The 19,883-nt window shown below is 41.1% G+C and overlaps 1 long non-coding RNA gene and 1 pseudogene across 1 annotated transcript; one reads left to right on the top strand and one right to left on the bottom strand.

The window, feature by feature from the left end:
- The first annotated feature begins 366 nt into the window (after window positions 1–366).
- Window positions 367–665, top strand: LOC139364151 (dynein light chain 1, cytoplasmic-like; annotated as a pseudogene).
- A 313-nt stretch (window positions 666–978) lies between these two features.
- On the bottom strand, window positions 979–19,883 carry LOC139364152 (uncharacterized). The gene is made up of 3 exons (XR_011625447.1): window positions 19,125–19,883; window positions 15,572–15,881; window positions 979–1,724 (listed from the first exon to the last, which is right to left on the bottom strand). It is a non-coding gene; the product is annotated as an uncharacterized lncRNA (long non-coding RNA).

The following is a 19,883-nucleotide window of genomic DNA, read 5'->3' as shown; positions in this document are numbered from 1 at the left end:
CATTGTATGATGAGGCAAAATAAGGGCAATTGCCATATGGAGAGAGTACTTGACCGTTTTCGAAGTGCCTTCACACATGCTCTCATTTGCAGCATTCCACTCTTCCGTGAGGAAGTTAATATGACCACCCTTAGTTTACAGATGAAAAAAAAAAAGTGAGACTCAGAAAATTAAGGCCCTTGCCCAAGGTTCCATCAGTGGTAAGTAAAATAGCTAGGTCTTAAACTTGAGCCTTGAGACTTCAAATCTGATGTTCTTCCTGTGGCACAAATAGTGCCTCCCGTTAGATGCGTCACAGCTTCAGTAGCCATGGCAGCTCCAGCCCCGCCTGAGCGATGCTAGCATCTCCCCCAGCAGACTGTTGCAGTTGGCCAGCCCACTTCTCCCCGGTAACCATGTGCCGCCAAAAGGCCATGGTCAAAAATACGGACATGTTGGAAGAGATGCAACAGGACTCGGTGGAGTGAGCTACTCAGGAGCTGGAGGAATATAACATAGAGAAGGACATTGCGGCTCACATTAAGAAGGAATTTGACAAAAAGTACAATCCCACCTGGCATTGCATCGTGGGGAGGAACTTCGGTAGTTACCTGACATACGAAATCAAAAACTTCATCTACTTCTACCTGGGCCAAGTGGCCATTCTTCTGTTCAAATCTGGTTAAAAGCATGGCCGGCCGTAGTGGTTCACGCCTATAACTCCAGCAGGCGGGTGGATCACCTGAGGTCAGGAGTTCGAGACCAGCCTGACCAACGTGGTGAAACCCTGTCTGTACTAAAAAATACAAAAATTAGCTGGGCGTGGTGGCACCTGCCTGTAATCCCAGCTACTCGGGAGGCTGAGGCAGGAGAATTGCTTGAACCCAGGAGATGGAGGGTGCAGTGAGCCGAGATGGCACCATTGTACTCCAGCCTGGGCGACAAAGCAAGACTCCGTCCCAAAAATATAAAAATAAATAAATAAATAAGTAAATCTGTTGCAGATGTGGGGGAAAAAAAAAGCAAATAGTGCCTCCCAAGTATTTCAGGGAGAGAAGTTTAGGACATTGGTTAAGGTGGCTCCAGCATATGGACTCTGCAATAAAGAAATTCAAGAGACAGATATTTGAGACAGAAAGAAAGTGGACCTCAATGGCCAATGACCCATAACACTCACTGCTTCTGCTGATGGGAGAGATGGGAAGTTGATAGGAACCCAGTAAAAAGCCAAAATTCCAAAACACACTAAAAGAAGTTATTTTTGTTATCTATGCATAACAAATCCTCCCAAAATTTAGTGGCTCAAAACAACCACCATTTAATCTTCTCTCACATTTCTGGAAATTGGAAAATCACAGGTGGGCTGCTGTCCTCTGGGGCCTATTCTGAGCGGAATCATATGAGCTGGCTCACTTATAGGCGATGCTGCTGATCAGCTGAGATCTCTGCTGGTGCACCTTGGCTCCCCTCCACGTGGCCCTCCATGTGGCTCGGGCTTCTCACAGCTGGACAGCTGCATTCTAAAAGGGAGTGTCTCAAGAGTAAACTTTACAAAAGGAAGTATCTTCATCCATTTTGTGTTACTATAAAGGAATATCTGAGGCTGGGTAGTTTACAAAGAAAAGAGGTTTATTTGGCTTATGGTTCTGCTGGCTGGAAGGTTCAAGACTGGACATCTGGTGAGGGCCTCAGGCTGCTTCCACTCATGGCAAGAGGGGAAGGGAACCAGCATGTGCAGAGTTCACCTGGTGAAAGAGGAAGCAAGAGGAGGGTAAGTGCCAGGCTCTTTATAAGAACCAGTTCTTGTGGGAACTAATAGAGTGAAAATCACCCCAGCTCCACCATGGACTATCAAATTTCAACATGAAACAAACTGTATCCAAACTATAGCAGGGAGGAAAGAGAAGCTGGCAGTTCTCTTAAGACCGAGCCTCAGAAGTCCCAGAACATCACATCTACTAGGTTCTGGTGACTCAAAGCAGTCGCAGACCAACCCACATTCAAAGAAAAGGCATAAACTCCACTTCTCGATGTGAGAAGAGGCATGTTCACACAGGGAGGGGAGAAATTGATGGTGGCTGTCTTTGAAGATGAGGTACTCAGAAGCTGAGTTCTATCACTTTCAAGCAGGAATTATACTGAACTTGGGTTTATGTAGTATTATCTAGAGTAATGAAATAATAATCACTACAACTTTTTTTTTATTTTCTTGAGATGGAGTCTTGCTCTGTCACCCAGCCTGGAGTGCAGTGGCGCAATCTTGGCTCACTGCAAGCTCCTTCTCCCGGGTTCACGCCATTCTCCTGCCTCAGGCTCCCGAGTAGCTGGGACTACAGGTGCCCACCACCACGCCTGGCTAATTTTTTGTATTTTTAGTAGAGGCAAGGTTTCACCATGTTAGCCAGGATGGTCTCGATCTCCTGACCTGGTGATCTGCCCACCTCAGCCTCCCAAAGTGCTGGTAGAGGCAAGGTTTCACCATGTTAGCCAGGATGGTCTCGATCTCCTGACCTGGTGATCTGCCCACCTCAGCCTCCCAAAGTGCTGGGATTACAGGCATGAGCCACCACACCCGGCCTAATCACTACAACTTTTTGAGTCAATGCTACACACCAAGTGCCATCTCAACTCTCACCACAGGTAGGAATTATGGATATTAAGTGACTCATGCAAGCATCACACCCAGACACACATTCAAAAGAAGAAAAGGAGTCATCTCTTGCCTGGATGTCCTTTCTAGAAGATAGACAATGTTTCCTGGCTATGCCCTGCTCTCTCCCCACCACAGATTTCCCCTTAATCCTTCCTCACTAAAGATTGAATTGCATGTCCATTCCTAAGCTAGTTGCCAGCAAGGTTATCATGCATGGTATAAGCAGGTGCTTCCCCACACAATAAATAATATTTTTGCACTTCTCTGAAAGTGACCATCCTAGGGGTTCTGACCATCCCTCTGCACATTCAGCTATTTTGAGGGCCTAAGGGGATGATCCCTCAGCTTAGATAATCACTTGAGTGGCAGTGAAGAAATGGGTGCTGGGGAATCAACCACAAAGATCATTCTGGCTGGAAAGCAGCAAAACCAGAACCAAATGCCCACCTCTTTCCATTCCAAAGACCAAGTTCTTTCCATTACTCTCTAAAAATCCAAGAACAGAAATGTGATGAAAAAGGAAGTTCTAGTTTCCTCCTTTTGCTCTCTATGCTGATGACTTGGATATCCACACCAGGCTGGAATAGGGGGTGTTCCCTGTGCTTTTGCCTCCAAAGCTCTCCTTCACCATGATGAGTAATTGAGAGCAGCAGTCACAGAACATCAGCCCAGGAGGTAGAAGAAATTGCTCTCCTGGCCAGGCGCAATAGCTCACGCCTGTAATCCTAACACTTTTTGAGCTCGAGGCGGATGGATCATGAGGTCAGGAGATCAAGACCATCCTGGCAAACATGGTGAAACCCCATCTCTACTAAAAATACAAAAAGCTGGGTGTGGTGGCACGTACCTATAATCCCAGCTACTAGAGAGGCTGAGGCACGAGAATCATTTGAATCCGGGAGGCGGAGATTGCAGTAAGCCGAGATCGTGCCACTGCACTCCAGCCTGGCAACAGAGTGAGACTCTAGTCTCAAAAAATAATACTAATACTACTACTACTAATAATAATAATTGCTCTCCTGCAGGCCAGGGCTTTGAGCATGCCCAGACTGCACCAAGGCAGGTGATGTCTGATGGACACATGGAACTCTGAATCCCCCTGCCCAGCCACTGGAATCTGGTCCATCCACAGATTTTCATGGAAGTATCTGGGCAATGGTATGTATGTTATATAAGAACCTACCTTCATCAGAACAAACCCAGATCTCCCAATTTGAGCTCTTGTAAGGGAAACCTCAGATTTGAGCAAAGGCAGTGGATAACAAAACAGGCCAACTCTGTGGGCTGTAACATCCAAGCTGACCTCTTCACTAACATATCTGGTACCCTGTACCTCTCCACATGATCTCCCTCTCCAGGAGGATAGTTGGACTTCTTACATGGGCTGCTCAGGGCTCGCAAGAGCACAAAAGCAGAAGCCTCCTGGACTTCACTTCTTCTGCATTCCACTAGCTAAAGCAAGTCGGTAGGCCAGCCCTGATCCAACATGGATGAAATTACACAAGGAAATAAATACAGGGAGGTGTGGTTCATGGCAGCCACCCAAGCAAATAGTAAGAACTCCCAGCTGCTCAAGCTAGCACATTGAATCCAGATTCTCTGGAAAATCCCCCCAAAGAATCAATCAAGGATTAATTCAGAAATGTTACATAAAATTATGTTTTTCCATTCCTGGTCTAACACCTTCTGAGTCTATGCCCACCTATCTCCTCATTTTCTGCTAACAAGAATTTCCAAAAAAAAAAAAAAAAAATCACTAGGTGCGTACAATGCTTGAGTCTAACGTTAAGCATAGCTCTAGAGATAGATTAGATGCAGTGGAGGTGGTCAGGAGGAAACATGGCTTCTTCTTGCAAAGTGGTCATCCCAGAATTTTCAAACAAGGCAAGATTCGTTGACATGGGAGGCTCTGTGAACTGGGGATTGCTTCAGGCATTAAAAGTCTCTCCAAAAATCTAAATTTTAGAACTGAGTCCCACTCTTTTAATGCATGTGCTAGCTGTCACTCAAGAGACCTATAAGGCTATGAATTCAACTTATATTGTAGTTCAGCAAACTGTAGTTTCAAGCAATGCAACTAATTTTCAACTATGCTAGATCTATGTCTAACAGAGATGAGAAATTACATTTAGAGCAGCCATAGAAGTTTACTGGTTCCCTTAAGTGGCCTAGAGTCATGAATACAGAATGCTGAGTTTATTGTTTTCTTCCTTTAAACTCTACAGTATAGTTAGAAGTAGTTAACATATCCCACTGTGCTTATATTAGGAGCACTTCAAAAAGTCCCATCCCCAGGGAAGTGTCACAATTTTACCTAACTGGCAGCTCCCTGAAAAAGCCATATTTTCAAATCTTCTCATTATTTAACCTGAGACAGATTTAGATAACTGGAAAAAGCCATATCCCAGGGAATTTGTCAAAAAAAATTGGTGGAAATTATTTAACATCACAGACCAGTTGGAAGAAATAAGAAGCTGATCAAAAACTTAACGTTTGGGAAATGAGATGTTCATACGGAACTTTGAAAACCTCCAACATATTCCTGGGAATCTGGACTGCCACAAACATGTGTATGGCTGTACACATGCCCAGAAAACACCAAGTAAGGTCTTAATCTCTCACCTCTGGATGACCTGTGACCCTACACAAGCAGGAAGTGAGAGTAAAGCAGAGTTGTAAGCTGACAGAACATTGAAGGTGCACACAGAGCCCCTTGACAAAGGGCAGAAGTCCTATTGGTTCAAGACATTTAAGGGACTCTGTCCAATCATTAGCTTGACACTAGGCTAAACAGGAAGATATTTTAGCAGCCACACATGACAAGGAATATAGACTGTGTACAGTTAGTCCAGAAATGTCACTAAACAAACATACAGGGGAAAAGAAACATCAATAGCCACAAACCCTGGGGAAGTAATCCAATTTCTAGAGTAGCCACATTATATTATTAAAAATGTCCAGTTTTCAACAACAAAAAAATTAAGACACACAAAGAAACAGCAAAGTATGGCTCATACACAGAGAAATAGGCAACCAAACTGTCTTTAAAGAAACCTAAACATTGAACTTACTAGGAATAGCCTTTAAATCTACCTTATAAATTAAATATATTCAAAGAATTAAATAAAATTATGTATGAAGAATTTAAGGAAAGTGTGAGAACAATGTCTTATGAATAGAAAATACCAAAAAAGAGATAGAAATTATAAGATGAACAAAATAGAAATTTTGAAGTTGAAAATTAAAAGAGAAAGGAAGAAATTACTAGAAGAGCCCAGTAACAGATTTGGATTATGCTTTCTGTGGAACAGAAAGTAAAATGAATAACAATAAATAAACAGAGTCTCAGAGACCTATGAGACATAATCAACCATACCAACATATGAATAGTGACTCTCAGCAAGAGAGGAGACAATAAACAGCAGAAACAACTTTGAAGAAATAATGGCAGAAAATGTCCCAAATATAATTTTTTTAACCATGGTAATCTGTGCATTTGGAAGCTCAGTGAACCCAAGGAGGATAAATCCAAAGAGATCCACACCTAGACAAATACAGTCAAAAGAGATAGACAAGGCCAGGTGCAGAGGCTCACACCTATAATCCCAGCACTTTGGGAGGCTAAGGCAGATGGATCACAAGGTCAGGAGATCAAGACCATCCTGGCCGACATGGTGAAACCCCGTCTCTACTAAAAACACAAAAATTAGCCAGATGTGGTGGCATGCACCTATAGTCCCAGCTACTCAGGAAGCTAAGGCAGGAGAATTACTCAAACCTGGGAGGCGGGGGTTGCAGTGAGCCAAGATCATGCCGGTGGACTCCAGCCTGGGCAACAAAGTGAGACTCCATCAAAAAAAAAAAAAAAAAGAGAGAGAGACAAAGAGAGAATCTTGAAAGTAGCAAGAAAGAAGCAACTTATCACATACAAGGGATTAAGGGATTAAAGGATTATCAATAAGATTAACAGCTGATTTCTCATCAGAAATCATGGATGCCAGAAGGTAGTGGGATGGCATATTGAAAATAATGACAAAAAGAACTGTCAACCAATAATTCTATATCCAGCAAAAGTATCCTTTTAAAATGAAGAAGAAATTAAGCCATTTACAGATAAATTAAAACAGAATTTGCTGCTAGAAGACCAAAAAATGTTAAATGAGGTCCTTCAGGCTGAAGTGAGAGGACACTGGACAGGTAATTCAAATCCACAGAAAGAAACAAGTAGAACTGGTAAAAGTAACCATGTAAGTAAATATACAAGATACTATAAATGTGTTTCTTACAAATCTCTGCTCTTACCTGATTTAAAAGTTAACTATATGTAGCAATGTTTTTAAAAACTATGTTAAAGATGTTATAATATATAAGGATGTAATTTATATGACAACAATAACATGAAAGAGAAGGAAGCTAGTATTGGTTGGTGCAAAAGTAATTGCCATTTTTGCCATTACCTTTAATGGGAAAAAAACTCCATTATTTTTATATCAACCTACATAGAACTATATCAGGGCAATGTTTTGTATTCAGTTATGCATTGATTAACAATGGGGAACTTTTTGAGAAATACGTCTTTAGGTGATTTAATCATTGTGCAAACATCGTAGAGTATACTTACACAAACCTACAGAGTGTAGCCTACTACAGCTTAGGCTGTATGATGTAGCCTATTACTCCTAGGCTACAAACCTGTATAGCATGTTACTACACTGAATACTGGACAGTTGTAACACAATGATAAGTATTTGTGTATCCAAATATAGAAAAGTTTCAATAAAAATATAATCCAAAAGATTTTTTTAAAGGTACACCTGTAGAGGGCACTTATAATGAATGGGAGTTTGCAAGACTGAAAGTTTCTCTGGGTGACTTAATGAATGAGTAGTGAGTGAATGTGAAGGCCAAGAACATAACCATATACTACTGTAGACTTTATAAACACTATACATTTAGGCTACACTAAATTTATTTTTTAAATTTCTTTCTTCAATGATAAACTAACCTTAGCTTACTGTAACTTTTTTATTTTATAAATTGTAAATTATTTTAGCTTTTTGACTCTTGTAAACCAAATGCAAACACATTGTACAGATGCATAAAAATTTTTTTATATCCTTATTCTATAAGCTTATTTCTGTTTTTTACATTTTTTTTTTACGTTTTAAACTTTTTTTGCAAAAAATGAAGACAAACACACTCTTAGCCTAAGCCTACAATGGGTCAGGATCATCAATATCACTGTCTTCCACCTCTACATCTTGTCTCACTGGAAGGTCTTCAATAACATACATGGAACTGTCATCTCTTATGATAACAGTGTCTTCTTCAGGAATATCTCCTGAATGATCTGCCTGGGGCTGTTTAGCAGTTAACTTTTTTTAGTAAATAGAAAGAGTACACTCTAAAATAATCATAAAATATATAGTATAGTAATATATAAACTAGTAACATAGTCATTTATTATCATTATGAAACATTACATGCTACACATAATTGTATGTGATATACTTGCATCAATGACTGGCAGCACAGTCATATACCAGCATCACCACAAATATGTAAGTAATGCATTGTGATATGACCTTACAATGGCTATGACCTCACTAGGCAATAGAAATTTTTCAGCCCTATTATAATCTTATGGGACCACATCATATATGAGGTCCATCATCAACCAAAATGTTATGCAGTTCATGACTATATTGTCTAAGTTGGTATTAACCCAAACTAGATTGTTTTAATTTAAGATGGTAATTGTAACATCCAGAGGAACTAATGAGAAAATAACTAAAAAATAAAAGGAATGAAAATGGTGTGCTAGAAAATATTTGCTTGATACAAAAGAAGGCATTAATGGAGAAATAGAGAAACAAAAAAATATAAGACATATAGAAAACAAATAGTAAGATGGGAGATGTAAATCCTAATCATTAGTTACATTAGGCACAGATAGATTAAACACTCCAATCAAAAGGCAGATATTGGCCAAATGACTTTTTAAAAATGATTCAACTCTATGCTGTCTGCAAGAGACGCATTTTAGATTCAAAGACACAAATAAAATTACAAAAACAATTCCACTTGCAATAACACCAGAAAGAATAAAATGCTTAGAAATAAATTAAACAAAAGAACTGCAAGACTTGTACATTGAAAGCTATGAACCATAGTTGAAATGAATTAAAGACCTAAATCAATGGAAAAGCATCTCATGTTCATGGATTGAAATACTTAATATTGTTAAATTGGCAATACTCTCCAAACTCATCGACAGAATCAAAACAATTCCTATTCCAATCCCAGCTGCCTTTTTTGCAGAAATTGACAAGCTGGTCCTACAATTCATATGAAAATACAAGAGATCCCAAATAGCCAAAACAACCTTGATAAAGAAGAATAAAGTTGAGGGACTCAGCTTTCCCAATTTCAATGCTTACTACAAAGCTACAGTAATCAAGACAGACATATAAAAACAGACACATCAATCAATGGAATAGAATTCAGAGTTCAGAAATAAGCATTTATAGTCAATTGAGTTTTGAAAAGGAAGACAAGATAATTCAATTGGGAATATTAGCATTTTCAACATATGGTGCTTAATATTCACATGTAAAAAAATGAATTTGGATTCCACCATACAAAAAAATTAACTCAAAAGTGGTCAAAGGCTTAAATGTAAAATCTAAAACTATGAAACACTTAGAAAAAAATAAGTGTAAAACTTTTATGACCTTGGATTAGGCAATGGTTTACTTATATGCATATCATATCTAAAGCACAGAAAAAAATACGTAAACTCGACTTCATCAAAATTAAAACTTTTGTGCATCAAAGGGCAGCATCAAAAAAATGCAAAGAAAATTTGCAGAATAGGAGAATATATTTCCAAATCATACAGCTGATAAGGAACTTATGTACAGACATATAAAGAACTCTTACTACTCAACAGTGAAAAGACAAATGACCAGATTTCTTAATGAAAAAAGATTTGCATAGATGTTTCTCTAAAGGAGATATACAATTGGCCAATAAGCACATAAAAAGATGCTCAACATCGTAGTCATAAGGGAAATGCAAATCAAAATAAAAAAATACCATGTCACACCCCCAACAGGATGGATATAATTTTTTAAAAGACGATAACAAGGATTGGCACAAATGTGGAGAAGTTAGAAAGCTTATACACTGCTGGTGGGAATGTGAAATGGTGCAGTCACTTTGCCAATCAGTTTAGCAGTTCTTAAAAAGTTAACATAGAGTGACCGTATGACTCAGATTTCCACTCCAGGTATATACCTAAGAGAACTGAAAAGATCTATTCACACAAAAACTTATACACAAATTCTCATACTTTACTCTCATACAGTACTTACAGTAGTTAAGTGGGAACATCTCCAAATGTCCCTCAACATGGATAAGCAAAATGTGATATATCCATATGATGGAATATTATTTGTCCATAAAAAAGAATAAAATACTGATACATACTACAATATAAATGAAACTTGAACACATTATAAGCGAAAGAAGCCAGTCACAAAAGAGCACATATATTATATAATTTCATTTCTATGAAATATCCAGAATACGTAAGTCCATAAAGAGAGAAAGTAGATTAGTGGTTACCAGGGGTTGGAGAGGAGGAATGTCGGGGGTCTCCTTTTAGGTTAATAAAAAATGTCCTAAGATTAGATAGTGGTGATGGTTGCACAACTCTGTGAATATACTAAAAGCCACTGAATTATACACTTTAAAATAGTGGATTTGGTGGTATGTGAGTTTTATCTCAACAAGCTGTTATTAAAAAAAAAAAAAAAAGTAAACTAAAATGGAGGAAACTTCCTTAATTCGTAGTGTATTTGCCAAAGACCTAAAACAAACATTATATGAAATGGTACAACTGTAAACATATTATAATTAAAGTCAGAAATAAAATAAGTGTTCCTGCTACACCTTTTTTATTCTTTATTTTATTTTGTTTTACTTTAAGTTATGGAATACATGTGCAGAACATGCAGGTTTGTTACATAGGCATACATGTGCCATGGTGGTTTGCTGCTACACCTTTTTATGCAGCATTGTACTAAAGACCCCAGTTCGCAACATAAAGCAAGAAAATGTCATGTAAGGAATTTTTTTAAAAAGAAATCATTGTTGGTTTATCTGAAGATCATTTGTATGGAAAATCTCAGATATTCTGTAGACAATTATGACTAGCAAGGTAAGATAGTTAGCTTCATTTCTGGATACAAGCTCAATCATGTTCCTATAAGCCCACAATAATCAATTAGAATATGTAACTGAGAGAAAGTTCCCAATCATAAAAGCAAGAAAAACTGTAAGTTACTTGGAAATAAATCCAATGAAAGATATGAAAGACCTTTATAGAGAAAATTATGAAAAGTTACCGAAGGACATAGAAGACCTGAAAAAAAATGGAGAAATATAACACATTCATGCATGGGAAGACTCAATATTATACAGATGTCAGTTCTCCCCCAAATTAATCTATAAATTCATTGCAATTCCAATCCAAATCCCAATGGAGCTTTTCATAGAGCTTGACAAACTGATTCTAACATTAATCTGAAGTACTTGAGAACAAAGAAGAGTCAAGACAAAAGAATAAGGAGAAAGAACTTTCCCAGCTAGACATAAAGATGAACTATAAAGCCGTGTGAGATTAAAATAATGAAGGCGGTATGCAGAATAGACAAATCTATCAGTGGAACAGACTAGAGAGCTCTGTGTATTTATGAGGACTTGGTGTATGTTGGAGGTGGCTTTATGTATCATCAAGAAAAGAATGATTATTCAATAAACAGTGTCAGACAATTAGCTACCTCTATGAGGGACATTTTTTATTTCAATCTTTTTGGGGTACAGGTGGGGTTTTGGTTACATAGATAAGTTCTTTAGTGGCAATTTCTGAGGTTTTGATGCACCCATCAGCCAAGCAGTGTACCCAATATGTAGTCTTCTATCCCTCACCCTGCTCCCACCCTACCCCCTCAAAGCTCCAAAGCTCATTATATCACTCTTATGCCTTTGCATCCTCATAGCTTAGCTCCCACTTACAAGTGAGAACATACGATGTTTGGTTTTCCATTCCTGAGTTACATCACTTGGAATAATGGCCTCCGGCCTCATCCAAGTTGTTGTAAAACACATTGTTTCATTCCTTTTTATGGCTGAGTAGTATTCCATGGCATATATACACCACATCTTCTTTATCCACTCATTGGCTAATGTGCACTTAGGTTGGTTCCAAATCTTTGCAATTGCGAATTGTGCTGCTATAAACATGGGTGTGCATTTGTCTTTTTTCATATAATGACTTCTTTTCCTTTGAGTAGATACCTAGTAGGGGATTGCTGGATCAAACAGTAATTCTACTTTTAGCTCTTTACGGAATCTCTATGAGGGACATTTTTAACTAGATCTCCACCTCATACCACACATAAAAATAAATTCCAGATAAATCAAACAAAACTTTAAAACTATTATAAGGAAATGTAGCTGAGTATCTTTCTGGTATGGAGTTAGGGAAAGATTTCCTAAACAAATAGCAAGATACTCATTATAATGGAAAACCCTGTCCATTTTACTACATCAAATACTAAAATTTCTGTATGCTAAAACCATTATAAAACAAAGTAAAAGTACAATATATTTGAAAAAGATAGTTGCAACAGTATAGAAATAGTACTCAGAATACACAGTACAGTACTTCTATAACTCAAAAATAAAATGACAAATGGCTGGGTGCAGTGGCTCACACCTGTAATCCCAGCACTTTGGGAAGCCACAGCAGGTAGAACACCTGAGGTCAGGAGTTCGAGACTAGCCTGGCCAACATGGTGAAACCTTGTCTCTACTAAAAATACTAAAATTAGCCAGTCATGGTGGCAGGAACCTGTAATCCCAGCTACTTAGGCAGCTGAGGCAGGCAAGAGAATCGCTTGAACCTGGGAGTTGGAGGTTGCAGTGAGGCGAGATCGTGCCACTGCACTCCAGCCTGGGTGACAGAGTGAGACTCTGTCCGAGAGAAGGAAGGAAGGAAGGAAGGAAGGAAGGAAGGAAGGAAGGAAGGAAGGAAGGAAGGAAGGAAGGAAGGAAGGAAGGAAGGAAGGAAGCAGGAGGGAGGGAGGGAGGGAGGGAGGGAGGGAAGGAAGGAAGGAAGGAAGGAAGGAAGGAAGGAAGGAAGGAAGGAAGGAGAAGAAGGAAGGGGAAGGAAGGAAGGAAGGAAGGAAGGAAGGAAGGAAGGAAGGAAGGAAGGAAGGAAAGAAGGAAGAAAAGAAAAGAAAGAGAAAGAAAGGTGACAGCCCAATTTTTTAAAACTATGTAAAAGAAAACACAAAAGATGTATAAAAGAAAACCCTAATGATTGACAAATATATGTTAAAAACGAAACTTAAATACTAAGTTGGGAAATAAAATTTTTTAATTGAATTATCTTTCACACAGATCACATTGGCCAAAAAAAAAAAAAAAAAAAAATCATTCCCACCATCCTTGTCCAGTCAGACTCACACATGCTGTTGAGGCTATAATTGGGAAAATCACCCTGGAAAATAGTTTTGTAATAACTATCGAAGTTTAGCATGCAACTATTCTATGATCTAGCATGTCTACTGTTGGGTCTATATATAGACCTAGAAAATTCTATGTGTAGCAGTGACCGTAACTGAAAAGAAAAGGCAATGACCTAAATGTTCTTCCACATGGAAATAGTTTTTAATGTGTTATATTCATATAATGGAATATTATACAGCTATTAAAATGAATGAACTAGATCTGTGAGTATCAACATAGATCAAACTCACACAGAGTATTGGGATAATAAGGCAAATTGCAGATGGTTGATAACATAGTGAATCATTTATGTAACATGTTCAGTCACACAAAAGCCACTACATATTGTCTGTAAGTACAAATACATATGGCAAAAATGGGAAAACATAAACAGAAAGCATGAAAACAAATTAATGATTATGATTGCCTCTGAGGGATGAAGAAGGAGAACTGGGACTAGAAAAGGGACTGAAGAACTTCAGCTTCATTAGTAATTTTTAAATTTTCGTATTTTATGAAAGGATGTGGGACACATATTAATATCCATGAATTCACAATAGTAGGTAAAGAGGAATCTCTTTCCTTCCTTCCTTCCTTCCTTCCTTCCTTCCTTCCTTCTTTCCTTCCTTTCCTCCCTCCCTCCTTCCCTCCCTCCTTTCCTTCTTTCCTTCCTTCCTTTCTTCCATCTTGTCTTTCTAATAAGACATAAATAATAATGGCCTCTGCTTCCTGGAATTGGGGATGGAACATGAAAATGTAAAACAAATCAATTTTTTCTTAACTCATACTCATATATATCTTGGAATAAGGATTATAAGAATCCAGGAGGCCTTCAGTGAGGAGGTGATACTTTAATGGAGTTTTGACGGGTGAATAGAAGTTCCCCTCTGTACAGGATCAAGGAGAAAGATGGAAGAAAGACATTCTAGACAAGGAGACAAGCATGTGAAAAACATCAGGAACCTAAAACAGCATGCGTATTCAGGAATGATAAGTAAATAGGCAAGGAGGGGTGCGGGGAGCTGGAGAAATAGCCAAGGACAGATCATGGAGACACTGGGGAGACAGGCTAAGGATCTCAAATTTCATCCTGTGAGCACTGGGGACTCAGGACTAGGAGCATCCTGCAAGGTAGAACCCTTCTGACCTCTGCCTGTTGTGCACCAGAGTTTAGAACAAATTCCATACCACTTTGAATAGGTAAAGGTGGGTGTGCCATTCCAGTGGAGATATCCTCCCTATTGCCACTTTCTAAAGTGCCATTTTGAGAGCAACTTTATTCATGGGGGATACAACAGACCACTTGGCACCGAGTGACCGGATACAAGCGACTAGCATCCTGCAGGAGTTTCCTGGGAATACCAGCTGTCCAATACTTGGAGACTTCAGTGCCCAGGGGATATTGTAGCCTCTTCACCAAGGAAGAGAAAGTCTTCAGTCCTATGGGGAGCTGAGCTTCAGTACAGCTCCTTCACTGGAAAGAGTGGGACAGAGAGAACTCAGTCTTCGCTAGTTTACTGTCCAGCCAGCCCAGAGTCTGCTGCTGTGGTCAGTTCAGGCCATTCTTCTCATCATACTACAAACACCAAAGGCCATAGTTAGGCTTGTATTTTTAAAGCCTAGCATCGAGTAACAGATGAATTGGAAGAAGATGGCAGGGCCACATTATGACTTCATGGGCCTTTTGGCACTGTGCCTTCATGGGCTCCTTCCTCCATAAAAACACTAGAAATTATATTTTATCATGTGTTGATATAAAGGTAAATCTATTTTTTTACAGTACTATACTATTTATTGAAAATTTTTATGCATATATAAAAAATATGCTGTTACATGTATAATAGAGACACAAAAATCATTTTAAATCTGTGGTATCTGCTGTAAAGGTGAAAATGTTAGTATTACATGTTAAAACATTTTTATTGACCTAAAAGTATAGTTTAGTTTTTCTTCTGATTTTAAAATATCTTCATAGGTTCCCCTAAAAGTATCATGGGCCATAGGTACTGTGCCTACTGTGCCTATTGGATAAGTCAGCAGCCCTGAGGACAAGACACAGCGAGACCACGCAGGAGGCATCACAACAGTCACAGGGGTCCATGCTGATGCAGTCGCCATGACGATGGAGAGGCTGGTGAGAAAGCTATTTGATGAGCTAGACTGAAGTGAATACAGATATTCTTCATGGAAAGGTAAGGATGGAGGGTGGAGGGGAAGAAGCAGAGACCCAGCAACCAGAGAAGTACCTCTGCCTCCCACATCTCATACACTATAAATGAAGACAGACAGAAGGAAGCTAATTGGAGCCATTTGCAGCCTAAATGGAACTGCTTCCTCATCCCTCCAATAGGACAGACCCACCTGGGAAACGAAGCATCCAGAGCAGCCAGTGTTTAAGGGCTTACTCGTTCAAGCACATCACTGCTAAATGAGCTCCCGGGAGAGCCTCTCATGCCATAGTGGAGACACTGGCATTCCGGAGTTCCAGAGCAGGGTCAGGGACCTGGCCCTCAGCTAAGATGCTCCGTCTGCTTCATCCTTCTGTGGGCAGGCTGCTCAGCTGGCATTGATGCCCCATGCAGAGTCCTTGCCACAACAAGAGCAGGCCACAATGTTGCCCAGACTGCTAGCTGTTGTCAGCGTGTTGCTTCTCCATGAGCTGAGTCAGCAGCTTGGGAAAAAGAGAAATGGATCCCAATTAAGGTCTGCCTCAAGCTGTGGCAGGATGTCAGCAGGTTCCTCCAGCTACCTCTACACACACACACACACACACACACACACACACCTTTCTCCTATTTTTTCTTATAAAGCTGGGTCAGCATTCACTGCCTCAAATTCTGTCACAAAACCTAAGGCTCAGCTCCCTGCAAAGCAAAAAGAAAGCAGGAATGTGAAGCTTTCTGTGCCCTCATTCTACATATGAACTTATTAATACCTTCCACAAATGTCTTGATATAGATCCCTGAAATCTCTCCCTTGCATTTCCCCAGCAGAGGTCAGGTACTTTGCCAAGGGGACTCTTGGGTACCTACCTATTGTTCCTAGGCCAAGTTTGAGCAATCCTAGTTGTTCCCAAACTTTAGTGTGCATCAGAATCACCTGGAAAGCCTGTTAAAATGCAGACTGCTGGGCCCCAGCCTCAGGGTTTCTGGTCCAGCACGTCTGGGTGTCCCAAGGACCTGCATTCCTAGCATGTTCCCAGTTGATGCTGATACGGCACCTTGGGGACCACACTTTGAGAACCACTGCCTTTACCCATTTCTAACCTTTTGCTTTTCTGCTTTTGACCTTCCGGCCTGTCCTCCAAATCCTTACCTTTCCACTGTTTCTTACGTGTCTCCTAACTTGACTTTTAACCTTGTCCTTCCACCCAAGCCCTTGGCTCCTCTGAGCTCCAGTGCAGTCATGCTACCTGTGGCCTCCATGACTAATGACTCCCCTATCCAGCTCTGCCCCAGGAAGAAGGCACCAGCTGTGGCTTTCATGGGGCCTTTTACTTTTCAATAACCCCTCTACATGATTCACCTTACATGTTGGAGAGGATTCTCTGTCCACACTAAGTGTTTGTCAGAGAATAACCAACGAGCTTTCTCTTGTGTTGAACAAGGAGATCCTGGGGTTAGAAATGCCCCCTACATCTCACTTCGGCCCCGGGGGAAGCCCTGTCTCACATATCAGGAAACTGAGCTGCACATCAGTTAGTGACTAGTCCAGAAAGAGTCCTGCTGGTTCCACGACAGAGATGAATGTCCCAGCCGGGTCTTCTGATGCCAGGTTCCCTGCTCTTCCCACTTGCAATCAACTTCTATATCTGTTGGGAATGCTTTCAGCTGCAAGTGACAATCCCCAGCTAACAGTGGCTGAAACCCACCAAGATGCATTTTTCTCATTCATGGTCATGTATTTTCTCGGAAGTCTAGAGGCGAGATGTTTTAGGTCTAGATCAGTGGTACACTGATTATCAGGGCACAGATGGCCTTTGCAATTCTCTGACCTTTATCTCAGGATCACAAGATTGCAGCCACAGTTCAGGGATAGGATTCTCCCTATGGCCATGTTAAAGCCAGTACATAGGGGCTTGCAAGACGCAGATGTTCCCCTGACTTGTTCCTCTCTTTCCTCTCTTATGAAGGAGGAAGCTCCCTCCCCAGCTGATTTCCCCTTACACCCATTAGCCAGAACTAGACAGGCAGGGAAGTTCTGCTATCAAAGAGAAAAGATGGTGATAGCTTTGTGGCAAGCAACCAAGACAGTGTACCACGGCATCCTCCTGAAATAAGTGTCCCACAGGATTCTGGGAGCTTCTGGACGGCCAACACATTCAAGCCTATTGAACTATAAAACCACTCATCTGTGCCCTAGTCCTCTTTCTATTCTCAGTGTCTGACACACCAAATCTGTGCATTCAACACACATCAATTCATTCCCATGTGCCTGCTATGTATCAAACACTACAGCAGGCATTGGACCAGCATGGCATAGTAGAAAGAGCAGGGGCTTTAGAATCAGACTGGATTGTCTTCAAACTTCACCATTTTCAAGCTGTGTGACCTCAGGCAAGCCGCTTCACCTCTCTGTGCCTCACTTTTGTCATTGCAGAATGGTAATGAAGACTTAACACACATCAGGCACAGGACACATAGTCATTCAGTGGATGAGAGCTAATGATAATGACCTAAGAAGGGTGGCACATGGCACACTGGCCATACCCTCAATTAACACACTACCAAGTCTCAGGACTCACAACCCAGCGAAAGAGACGGACAGCGAAACACATAATCACAGCATAATGGGACAGGAGTGGAGATGGCACTAAAACAACACAGAGGAGGGGGCAGCCAATGCATCTACGCACTCACCACAGCTTTCCCACACAGCACCTTAGCAAGCAGGTCCGATCTATCTCACCACTGGGGAGGGACAAAGGGATGAGTCACCATCATGCAGAGTTCCAATTCCTTTGGAAGGCCACCACAAAAAAACAGAACGGGGCCAGGTGTGGTGGCTCACGCCTGTAATCCCAAGACTTTGGGAGGCCTGGGTGGGAGGATGGCTTGAGGCCAGGAATTTTAGACCAGCCTGGGCAACATTGTGAGACCTCCTCTTTATTAAAAAAAATAAAAATAGGCCGGGCGCGGTGGCTCAAGCCTGTAATCCCAGCACTTTGGGAGGCCGAGACGGGTGGATCACGAGGTCAGGAGATCGGGACCATCCTGGCTAACACGGTGAAACCCCGTCTCTACTAAAAATACAAAAAACTAGCCGGGCAAGGTGGTGGGCGCCTGTAGTCCCAGCTACTCGGGAGGCTGAGGCAGGAGAATGGTGTAAACCCGGGAGGCGGAGCTTGCAGTGAGCTGAGATCCGGCCACTGCACTCCAGCCTGGAGGACAGAGCGAGACTCCGTCTCAAACAAAAAAAAAAATAAAATAAAATAAATAAAAATAATAAAAATAAAATAAGCTGGGGATGATGGTGTGCACTTCTAGTCCCAGCTACTTGGGAGGCTGAGGCAGGAGGATCACTTTAGCCTGGGACGTTGAGGATGCAGTGAGCAAGATCATGCCACTCCATTTTTCAGTTGAAGAAACAGAGGCACAGGGAGGTAATACATTTGAACCCCAGGCCCCAGCTCTGGAGCCTGTGTTCTCACCATTACGTTACACTGCCTCCCTGAGATGGGTTTCAAGGCATCTTCCCTGCTCAAGGACTCTGTCTGGAAGATGCCATTTGTTTACATGGGGGATAGCCAGGTGAGGCTGGATTTGAATATATTCCCACCATGAAGCAGCTGGCAAGGCCTCATCACACCTCCACTCCCTGCCTAGCCCAGATAGGAGGGGGATGCTCCATTCTGTACCTCCAAGGGGATGTGGGCAGAATGGCATGGGCCTAAGTGATGCCAGTGGTACCTCACCTCTTGGCAGTATTGCTTCTTCATTGTCGTTGAAGTCCTGCATTCCCAGGCCATGCTGCAGGATCCTTCATCCCTTTCCTGGCCCCTCTTCTATGCCAATTTCTGGCCTGGGTACCAGATACAGGAATACATGTACCAGACTCAACCTCAGCCCCTGAAGGGCTCAAGATCTAGGAAAGAACACAAAAGACTAATGTTTGCAAGGCTGTCTGCAGAAGCGTAGAGGAAGACATCTCACCCAGCCTTGGAGAAATGATGGTTAGGGGAGTCTACAGTGAGATACTGCAAGATATTGCATGCTGGCTCATGAACAGAGCCCAGCCAGGTGAAGCATTTGGGAGAGGTGATAATAATAACAGCAAACACTTACTGTGGCAGGCGCCTGTCTAAACACTTCACTGAATTAATTCACCAGGACTCAGAAACAACCCAGTAAGGTAGGTGATACGATTTGGCTGTGTCCTCACCCAAATCTCCCATAATTCCCATGTGCTGGGGGAGGAACCCAGTGAGAGACAATTGAATCATGGAGGCAGTTTCCCCCATACTGTTCTCACGGCAGTGACTAACTCTCACAAGATCTGAGAGTTTTGTAAGGGGAAACCCCTTTCACTTGTCTCTCATTCTCTTGCCTGCTGCCATGTAAGATGTGTCTTTCTCCTTCCACCATGATTGTGAGGCCTCCCCAGTCATGTGGAACTGTAAGTCCATTAAACATTTTCTTTATAAATTACCCAGTCTTGGGTGTATCTTTATCAG

Source organism: Macaca nemestrina, chromosome 1 (genome assembly GCF_043159975.1).
Source record: "Macaca nemestrina isolate mMacNem1 chromosome 1, mMacNem.hap1, whole genome shotgun sequence".
NCBI lineage: Eukaryota > Metazoa > Chordata > Mammalia > Primates > Cercopithecidae > Macaca > Macaca nemestrina.
This window is presented reverse-complemented; position numbering and strand designations above follow the sequence as displayed.